General features: G+C 42.9%; 1 protein-coding gene across 1 annotated transcript in view; it reads right to left on the bottom strand.

Annotated features, from left to right (window-relative positions):
• Window positions 1-9,499, bottom strand: part of LOC117363070 (cytosolic purine 5'-nucleotidase-like) — a 189,691-nt gene extending 180,192 nt beyond the window's left edge. The window contains exon 1 of the mRNA XM_033950316.1: window positions 9,396-9,499. The gene's annotated coding sequence lies outside the window, so the exon portion shown is untranslated. The remainder of the gene's footprint in view (window positions 1-9,395) is intronic.
• Window positions 9,500-10,141: the final 642 nt, after the last annotated feature.

A 10,141-nucleotide genomic window follows, 5' to 3' on the forward strand; every position in this document is an offset into this window, starting at 1 on the left:
AACCGGCTATGTCACTCGAAGCCCAAACGATGAAGTTACAACTATTTTATTTTGGTCACACTGTCAGAAGTGAAAGATAATTGGAGAAAGACATTCACATTTGGAAAGATCGAAGGAATCAGGCGAAGAGGGCAACCTGCAATTAGATGGCTAAACATGTTGAAAACTACCATGGGGATGACACTGAAGGATCTTACCAGACTAGCATAAAACCAGTTTCTTTTTAGATCTGTAATTCATCAAGTTGCTGGGACTCAAACACGAGTCGAATTGCACCTAACTAACTAGTAGTAGTAGTGGTGCAACCACTGTCTAACTTTAAATGTATTTATTTATTAAGATTTATTTACAGCCTATTTGAAGGGATTCACTTAAGGCATTGTACGCTAAGAATAAGTCAAACATAAGCAACAGACAATTACAGCAGTAAAAATATTCAAATAACTCAAAGTATGGTATAGTGTGCTACATTATTGAACACAATAAAGGGAACAGAAACCCCACGTAAAATCCAACAAAGTGGGGAGTGAGATAGAACACATCAACCTTGGAACACTGTGTACCCTGTTGTTTTCGTGCCTTGTGGACCTGTGTTGTTCAAGCCAGACTGGAAGACTTGAACAGCGGGGCCAAAAGAATTGCCAGAATGGCTTCTCTCTCCCATATGACTGGGCTAGAGACTCCACACCCCTGAGGCAGGCCTCCATCTGGGGGCCGAAACATGGACCGTGTCGGGTCATCAGCTGGATCATTCCAATATAAGGACATCACGTTCATAGGACTTTTATATATGTGTGTTTATTCATGTGCTTCTGTATTTATTTTGAATTTATAGAAATAAAAAATTGTTTGTCTCAAGGTCCCACTTGTTCTCTCTTTGATAATATGCTACATTACCATATCACAATAAAACAATTTAATAGACAGCCTAGGATATAACCCTTGGTCAATCAATCGGGTTTACCACCTACGCCTACGCTGATGATCTTCAACTCTTGCATCCTATCGATCCTACAAATCCAAACGACATTTCCTCCATCAATCAAAAATTGGCTAAAGTTCATGACTGGCTAAATATCAATATGCTTTCTTTAAGTATTTCAAGAACTAGCACTCTCCTTTTCTCCGGAAAAGAGGGGATACAACTAATTGCCCCAGTCACCATCGATAATACCCCACTCTTACCAATCACAACCACCAAAATTTTAGGTGTTCTTATAGATAACAAATTAACATTTCGCCCACAAATTAGTGCATTGGTTAAAAATTGTTTTTATAAACTAAGGATGATTAGATCACTGGTTCCTCTCCTTGATACTAACTCCCTGAATGTGCTAATCCATGCACTTGTAATATCTAAAATGGACTACTGTAACTCTTTATTAAAAGAGATATGTCAAAAGGATATAAAGCGTCTACAATTAATCCAAAATACAGCCAACAAGCACAAGGAAATTTGACCACGTTATCCCACTGCTACAAAAAGCCCACTGGTTGCCTGTTATACATAGGATCAGTGGCGTACCAAGGGGGGGTGTGGGGGGCGGTCCGCCCCGGGTGCCAAGCCCTGAGGGGGTGCTCCTGGTCCGGTCCGGTTCCCCACCCCCTGCGCCGGGTGTCGCGTCTGGAAACAGCCTGCAGCAAGATCGCGATGCCAGCGATCTTTGCCTGCTTCGGCTGTTTCCTCCACCACGGTCCCGCCCCTCCTCTGACATCAGAGGAGGGGCAGGACAGCGGCGGAGGAAACAGCCGAAGCAAGCAAAGATCGCTGGCATCGCGCGATCTTGCTGCAGGCTGTTTCCCCAGGAAAATGAAGCGGGGAGGCCGGGGGAATAAGCAGTGCTTCGTGGTGGTGGGGCCGAGTGGTCCTTCGAGGTAGTGGGGGGGGGCAGCAGGCTTTCAGGGTGGGGCGGGCAGGCCTCTTGTGGAGGGGGGGAGACAGGCCTTCAGGGGGACAGGCCTTCATGGAGAACAGGCAGGCAAGCCTTCAAAGGGGGGGACAAGCCTTTGGGGGGGGGGGTGCAGGCCTTCGGGGGGGACAGGCCTTCAAGGGGGACAGGCAGGCCTTCGGGGGGGGGTGCAGGCCTTAGGGGGAGCAGGCCTTCCAGGGAGGGCACAGGCCTTCAAGGGGGGGACAGGCCTTCAAGGGGGGGACAGGCCTTCGGGGGAGGACAGGCCTTCAAAGGGGACAGGCAGGCCTTCGGAGGGGGGTGACAGGCCGTCGGGGGGGGTGCAGGCCTTAGGGGGGGGACAGGCCTTCCAGGAAGGGCACAGGCCTTCAAGGGGGGGGACAGGCCTTCAAGGGGGGACAGGCAGGCAGGCCTTCAAGGGGGGGACAGGCCTTCGAGGGGGGTGTAGGCCTTCAGGGGGGGCAGGCCTTCAAGGGGAACAGGCAGGCAGGCCTTCAAGGGGGGACAGGCCTTCGAGGGGGATGCAGGCCTTCGGGGGGCGCAGGCCTTCAGGGGGGGTGCAGGCCTTTAAGGGGGGACAGGCCTTCAGGGGAGGCAGGCCTTCAAGGGGGGGGAACAGGCCTTCAGGGGTGGGATGCAGACCTTTAAGGGGAGGATAGGCCTTCAGGGGAGGGGGGACCCTGGTGTAGAAGTACACGGAGGGAAGGGGGAGGGGTTCAAAGAGACGTGCATATGCCGGACTTTGGGTGGGAAGAAATAATGGGTCTGAAAATAGAGAAATAGAGGAGAGAGAGAGAGGTGATGGACATGGGTTTTAGGGAGGGAAGGAACAGAAAGGGAGAGAAGTTGGATACAAGGGATAGTGTGTGTGGGGGGGGATAGAGATACTGGTTAGGAGGGTAGTTGGGAAAAGAAAGGGAGAGATGGTGGACCCTGGGGTGGTGGGGAAGGAGGGAGAGCTGCTGGATGAAAGGGTAGTTAAGAAAAGGTGGATCTGTGGAGGGAGACAAAAAAAGGAAAGATGCCAGACATCCGGGGGAGGGAAGGGAAACGGAAGGGGAGGACAGAGATGGCAGATGGATGGTTAGCATGGAGAAAGAAGAAAGAAGGAGACCCTGGCAAGCAAGTTATCAGAAGACAACCAGAGCCTTGGACCAACAAGATTTGAAAAATAACCAGACAACAAAAAGGTAGAAAAACTAATTTTATTTTCTGTTTTGTGATTACAATATGTCAGATTTGAAATATGTATTCTGCCAGAGCTGGTGTTAGACCGCAAATGTGAGCTAGGATTTAACAGAGAGAGGAAAAGTCCTTTTTGTTTCTTTATTTTATTTACACCACAGCGCCAGTGTGGTTAGGAGAAGCCAAAGGGGGGTGAAAAAGCTATAAAATAAACCCACCAGGATGTTTGAAAAAAATACTCAATTGGGCAGGAAAATCGAATCGATAAACCAATTCAATAGGCTGAATCGAATCAAAATTTTTTTTCCTGAATCTGGCAGCACTAGTTTGCGCTACTGTCTTAGACTTTAGGACCTGGGATTGGGGAGAGATGGCATCCTCAGTACTTTATAATGCAAGTGAAATGAGGATTTGGTCAGATTTTTGAAGGGTCTGCACTCTGCACTCTGCAGAAGAAAAATATTGTATAGGCCGGGGACATGAGACAGCAGGAAATGGGAACTTTTCTTCTTTCTATTTTTGTGAATGGAAAGGCTGAGGATGTCAGAGAGTTCAGTTAAAATATGTGCTTTATAAGAATATATAATAATGTGTTTATAAAGTTTATAGCATTGCTGGCCTACCCGGTGAGGTGTTCCTAGTGGTGGTGGCGGCAGCGTATCAATGTGTTGAAAGGAAGAGGTGATCTAGGAAATTCTGCTGAGCAAACTCCAGGCCCATTTCCACCCCCCAGCTAGTCCACTCCACTCAACTGGTTCACACACTGAGTGGGTCTTTGGGTGTTGTTCCTGGGTAGTTGTTTTGGGATCTCTTCCAATGGTTTGTCAGTATCTCCTTCTGGTCCAAGGAAGGAAACTTTGTTAACCTTAGCACTGACCTACAGAATATGTTTGTAACAGCGCTGCTTGTGTGGCATTAGTCTATGTAGTGATCGAAAGAAAAAAACCCAACCTGTGCACATTTTTGCACTATATGGTGCGTGTATGAGGAGATTCACATTTCCTGCACAGCTAAGTCCGTGTGAAGTTACCTTGTGCTGTATTTGACATCTAACAAAGTCTCTGTTTGGAAGGAAAGATCTCAGCTTAAAAATGAAGTGGCCAGAAGTTATGGTAAAAGCAGATAGCGTAGCTGGGTTTAAGAAAGGTTTGGACAAATTCCTGGAGGAAAAGTCCATAGTCTGTTATTAAGATATGGGGGAAACATCTGCTTGCCCTGGATCGGTAGCATGGAATGTTGCTACTCTTTGGGTTTTGACCAGGTACTAGTGACCTGGATTGGCTTCCATGAGAATGGGTTACTGGGCATGATGGACCATTGGTCTGACCCAGTTAGGCTATTCTTATATTATGTTCTCATCTGTAGGGGCCTTTGTTTTCACTTCTTATTTTAATGTATTTTTTTTCTGAGAACTTATCAGTGTTTTTATAATGGGAACAAAAATGGAAGAGAATTAATGTGTGTGGAATGAGGGGGGGGTAACTAATTTCTTCAGCTAAATAATTCAATCCACCTCAACCAGACATAGGAGAACTCACGCACCATTCACACACCCTCCAAACAAAAACTGAAAAAAAGAAAAAAACTGTTCGACAACTTCCTAGCCATTTGAGCTGCAACACTCGACCCCCCAACTCTACAACCTATTGACCTCGACCACAGACTACAAAACCTTCAAAAAAGAAATAAAAACCCTTCTATTCATAAAACACATAAAACCGAACTAACACAATCAGAACTGTCCCAAGCATCACCTGCAACTACTCCATATGTACTTCTGATGTCATGACAATTCAGACATAATTTATGTTATGTTATGGTATGTTTATAATAATGGTTACATATATGAGGTTCAATAAAAGAAAATTTTCACTGCCTGTTTCTATTATGACCATTTATTCAGTTTCATGGTTATTACAAAAAATATTTTTTTACATTGGGGGGGTGTCAAAAAATTATGGGCCCCGGGTGCCACATACCCTAGGTACGCCACTGCATAGGATAACTTATAAAATTGCTCTCCTGACTTTTAAAACATTACAGACCAACACCCCAGCATTTATAGACAGACTCTTGATCCCATACGACCTCCCCAGATCTTTAAGATCTATTTCACAGTTTATTCTTAATGTTCCATCTTTAAAAACAATTGGTACACGTGGTACCTTAATCTTTTCCGTGACCACTCCTATGACTTGGAATTCTCTTCCTTTATACTTAAGAATCGAAAAAAACTTACAAAAATTTAAAAGCAGTCTAAAGTGCTTTCTTTTTAAAGATGCCTTCAGCTGACCACATGATTCTTAATAATGTTGAATGATTACATATACCTCCGGGGAAAGTGTCCACAATTTATTTATTTTTGCCTCTTATTCCTATCTTCCCAACTCCCTTTTGTATTTACCTTAATTGTTTCTTTTTTCTTTCTATAACGATTGTATTTCTCCCACCCCCCTTCCTATTTGTTCCTAAGGGCTCTACAGTTCCACCTATCCAGTATGTACTTGTTATTGGTCATGTACATCTTATTTGTCTGATCTCTAGTAGATTTGTTATCTTGGCCAAGTATGTTCAGTTTGTCAAAATATTTATTTGTCTATATGTTATTTTTTAATATTTTGTAAATCGCTTTGCATTTTGAACAAGCGTTTAATCAAAAACCTGAATAAACTAGGAAACTTGGATGGACCATATAGATAGATAAGACAGAATTGCAGGAGTAAGAAAATAAGGGGAATCATTTAAAGTTGCACATAAGGTCAGAATGGTGTTTGAAACTTCTGAGCTAGGGTGAACTTCACATAAAGGGTCCCATATAAACATCTCACAAGAACTTCGGTATAGGTTATGGGGAGCCCCCCAAAACCCACTATACTCACCTGTCTACAACCCCAATAGCTCTTATGGCTGCAGATGGCACCTATATGGCAGGTTTGGTGGGCGCAGATGTTTGGTGGACGCAGATGTTCCACCATAAATGTAGTGGTTAGAGTGGCTTATAGGCCTGGATCTTCCTCTCTATGGTTCACTAGCCCCCCCCCCCCCCCCCCCCAGCTATTTAAGAGACCTATGTGCAGCTCTACTAGGCTTTCCTATACTAGGTGCTGATGTTGTGGAGACAGGTATGTATGTTTTTATTCTGATCTTTGCAGGGTGTGAGGGGGTCAGTGAACACTGGGAGAGTGTGTGTGGGGTCTTTACTTTGGCTCTGCAGTGGTTATCAGGTCACTTAGGATATCTTTTGGGCACTTATACCTGTTTTTACATCATCTAAGTTACAACGTATAAGTTCCATCCAGGAAGTCTCATAAAACCTTTAATTATCCTTGCAGGATGACTAAGTGTAGGTTGGCCTACATCCCGCCATAACCACTCCTTCAGATATGCCCCTTTTAGTTCTGGGCATACAGCGGCATTCAGAGGCCTAAAAAGTCCCTGGATATGTCCAAATAATAGGTTTGATTATCGTTTTGGGCAAGTTTTTAGACGTGTTTAAGTCTCGATTATGAGCCCCATAGTGTTCTAGTTTAGTCGGAGTTATTTTGTGCCACTTACAGTGGATAATGGAACCAGGCCTGGGGTAAGGTGTCTATGCGTTGGAACTGAAAAAAACAAAACCCAAGAAAAACAAATATCTCTGCTTTTTGCATTTTTATTTATGGGAACTAGTCATGCAGCACTGAAGCAGCATCTTCTGTTTGCACTGAAAGGCTGCTGACTTGTACATAGTAGTCAAATAGGGATTTCAGCAGCTTCTCACTACAGAAATCATTCTAGCTTTCTTGCTTCAGTGTCAGAGCTGTGACTTTTTGGCCTTGGCAATAGGGTTACAAGATTGTAAATTCAATCCTGGTTTTTGCTGAGAAATCAAAACCACATATCCATAAATTCAATGCACTGAAGACAGGACTCAACATGACCTTTGTGACATGGAGCACTTTGATCACTTTAATGATTGGTTACTGAGTGCAATTGCACAAATTTATATTCTGCACTAATCAATCAGATTCTAGGTGGATAACAAATTGCAGGGATCAATACAATACAGAGAGTAGACCATCCCAAGTGTTATGTTACATATAGCCTAAAATCAGATACTTGGAGGGACATAATCAAAAATGTGCCTAAATCTGAGGTTGGACGTTTTGTGCAAAATGTCCACAAACCCAGCAGGAAAAATGTCCATTTTCAAAGCTGCCAAACGTCTATCTTTTATTTTTGAAAATGAGCAAGGTATAAGTTTTGCTCCCTTGGACATCTACCTTTTTTGCCCATTTTCAAAAATAGAAACGTCCACAAGAAAAACATACGTCCACATGAAAAACAAAAGCAAGTTTTGTAGACGTACCCACCAACTGCCTTGACTGATCATGGCAGAAGGAATCCCTATCAATTGAGCCAGTTTCGGGGGATCTCTGACATACCCCTGTTATCCCGTACCTCCCCCTCACATCCTGACATCCCCCTGATAGCATCGCTTTTACCAACACGGCCAGTAATAAAAAAGCCTAATGCGGCTTTGTAAGGTGGGGGTTAATCACAAATAAACAATGCACTAGACTAGAAGAAGATTTAACAATACTTATTTGAGACAAAGATAGACAGTAAACCATAACTTTATAACCAAAACATTACAATATATGCAGAAAAACTGAATATCAAATATGAAACATAATGTAAAAATACAAAATATAAAACAATGTGTAATATAAAATATGTAATAAGAAGAGCAACATTAGCAATAATGTAGGATTGATTGATGAAAAAAGCAAAGAGATATTTGAACAATCCAAAAACCTATGAAAACTAAGGGCCTGATTCTCTAAAGGACGCTGATCAAACTGGCCGCCTAAGAAATGGCCGCCTATCACATACCAATCACACATCAGCATCCTTTAGAGAATCGCCTTTTTTTCTAGCAGGTGCCTTAAATGTAGGCCAGCATTTTAGAGGCCTTCATTAAAGGTGTCTGTCTCGCACCTACAGAGACACATAGGGATGCCCGCGGCCACTTCCAGAGGAAACCAAGCCCACACTGGCCTTGGGCATCAGTAGGCATGCCTAGATGCCTTCATATGCATGTGAATAATCCCTACAATGTAGGCATTGTTTGCCACATCCATTTTATTAAAAAATGTGCATCCCGAATGGCTGGTGAGAGAGCGGTAAGATGCCTACCATCACCTACAATCAGGACACCATTTGTAGAATCAGCCCCTAATATATATAAGACACAATAAGTAATTTATATCACATATTAAGAGACTGAAGACTCAGACAATAAAAATATGTGAATTTATGTCACATATTGAAGACTGGAGACTCAAACAATAAAAAAAATATTCTGATGCAGGCCCTTTGGCCGAAACATGAATCCTGTTGAGTCATCCTTGAATTACTCAATAAATTCATCTTTGTATACACCATTGGTTTTTATCTCCTTCACTGTAGTGGCATTAGCTGTTGATCTGTGCAGGATTTTTTTGTCTTCTGTTTTAGTTGGCCATATGATTTATATGCAGATCCATGGTCAACCTGGAGTCCATGCAACAATTTGATATTTGATTTTAAAGGAATTTCCATTCTTGACAATTTTGGATTCAATTGGGGCACACAAAATTTGGGAGTTTCCCAACCATGTTTGTTTTGTCAGGGTTAATCTTGAAATAATTGAGTGACATCCAATCAAAATTAATCTCAAAAACCTTATTCATCAAGCTATAACTTGAATCTACATCCTGACATATAGAAATAAAAAATATATATATATATAGGGGTCCGTTTACTAAGGTGTGCAAGCCGATTTAGCATGCTAAATGCTAACACATCCATTATATTCTTTGGACGCGTTAGCGTTTAGCACACGCTAAAATGGCTAGTGTGCCTTAGTAAAAGAGGGTGATAAAGCCTCTTGCAAAATTATTTTAGGAAAGTAATGTATGTCATAGCACAGGATTCTGTTCCTCTTGGCTAAACGCAGTACACACTTTGATTTGTTCCTGCTCTCAGACTGTCCGTCCGTTCCCCACACCCCACTCCTCCCCCCGACACACACACACTTTACTAGAGACTTGGGCTGCCATCCCATCTAGATCAGTGTGGAGAAATTAAGCCAGGCCTCATTTTATCCTCATTGCCTGCAGAGCATACAGAGTACATCTGATTTCCCTAAAAGTCAGACTGCATATTTCTCAGCTTCTTCAGGTTGATCTAAGGTGAAGTAGCAGCCCAGCCTGAATATTTAATCAATGGCACAGCCAAAAAGGTTTCTATCCAAAACTATGTCTTATCATAACTTACCTATAAATATAGATTATTTCTACTGTGTATGCACTCTCTATAAGAGCCGCCTGCAGGGAAACAGGCAGCAGGAGACATCCTCTGGGTCCCTGATACAAATGTGGTTAGAACGTGAATGTGTGGGAAAGACTATGCATTGATCTTTCCAACTGTGCTGCTCTTGTGATCTTGGGCTTCAGCCAGTAAAGAAGTCAGAGTATCCTAGCTATTCTCAGGTCAGGTCACTGCGCTTGTGCCAGAGTTTCCAAGTTACTCAATTCCAGGAGTGAGATTGTAGGCCAGTCGTATACTTATGACAACTGCATTCAGATGTATTATGGGATTTGCAGCGCCGATGTCAATGGGTAAAATCAGGTGCTAGAAATATCACACTTCTTTGAGATGTAACCTCAAAAACAGGAATGGTCATGGGGTCTTACTCTTCTGTTGCCACAGTTTGTATGTTTATGCTTACATTTTGTTTTGCATTGTACTGATAGCTGTAAGTTAGGGTAAACAGCTTCCTACCTGTTACATATCATCTCTGTTCTTATACATATCTTTATTAGAAAAATAACCTGTTCTTACAGGTTAAATATTGCCGCAGCCCAAGGTACAACCTTTGACCCTACTGGACAATTTCAGAGCCCCTAGTGGTTTTGGGTTTTCTTTTGCACCCCCTCTTTTTGGTGGAGAAAGCTCCATCTTGGGCTTAGAAAGCAAGTACTCCACAGTTTTTGTCCCTCTCTTCTGAAATTCATTTTCTG

This window comes from Geotrypetes seraphini, chromosome 6 (genome assembly GCF_902459505.1).
Source record: "Geotrypetes seraphini chromosome 6, aGeoSer1.1, whole genome shotgun sequence".
Taxonomy (NCBI): Eukaryota; Metazoa; Chordata; class Amphibia; order Gymnophiona; family Dermophiidae; genus Geotrypetes; species Geotrypetes seraphini.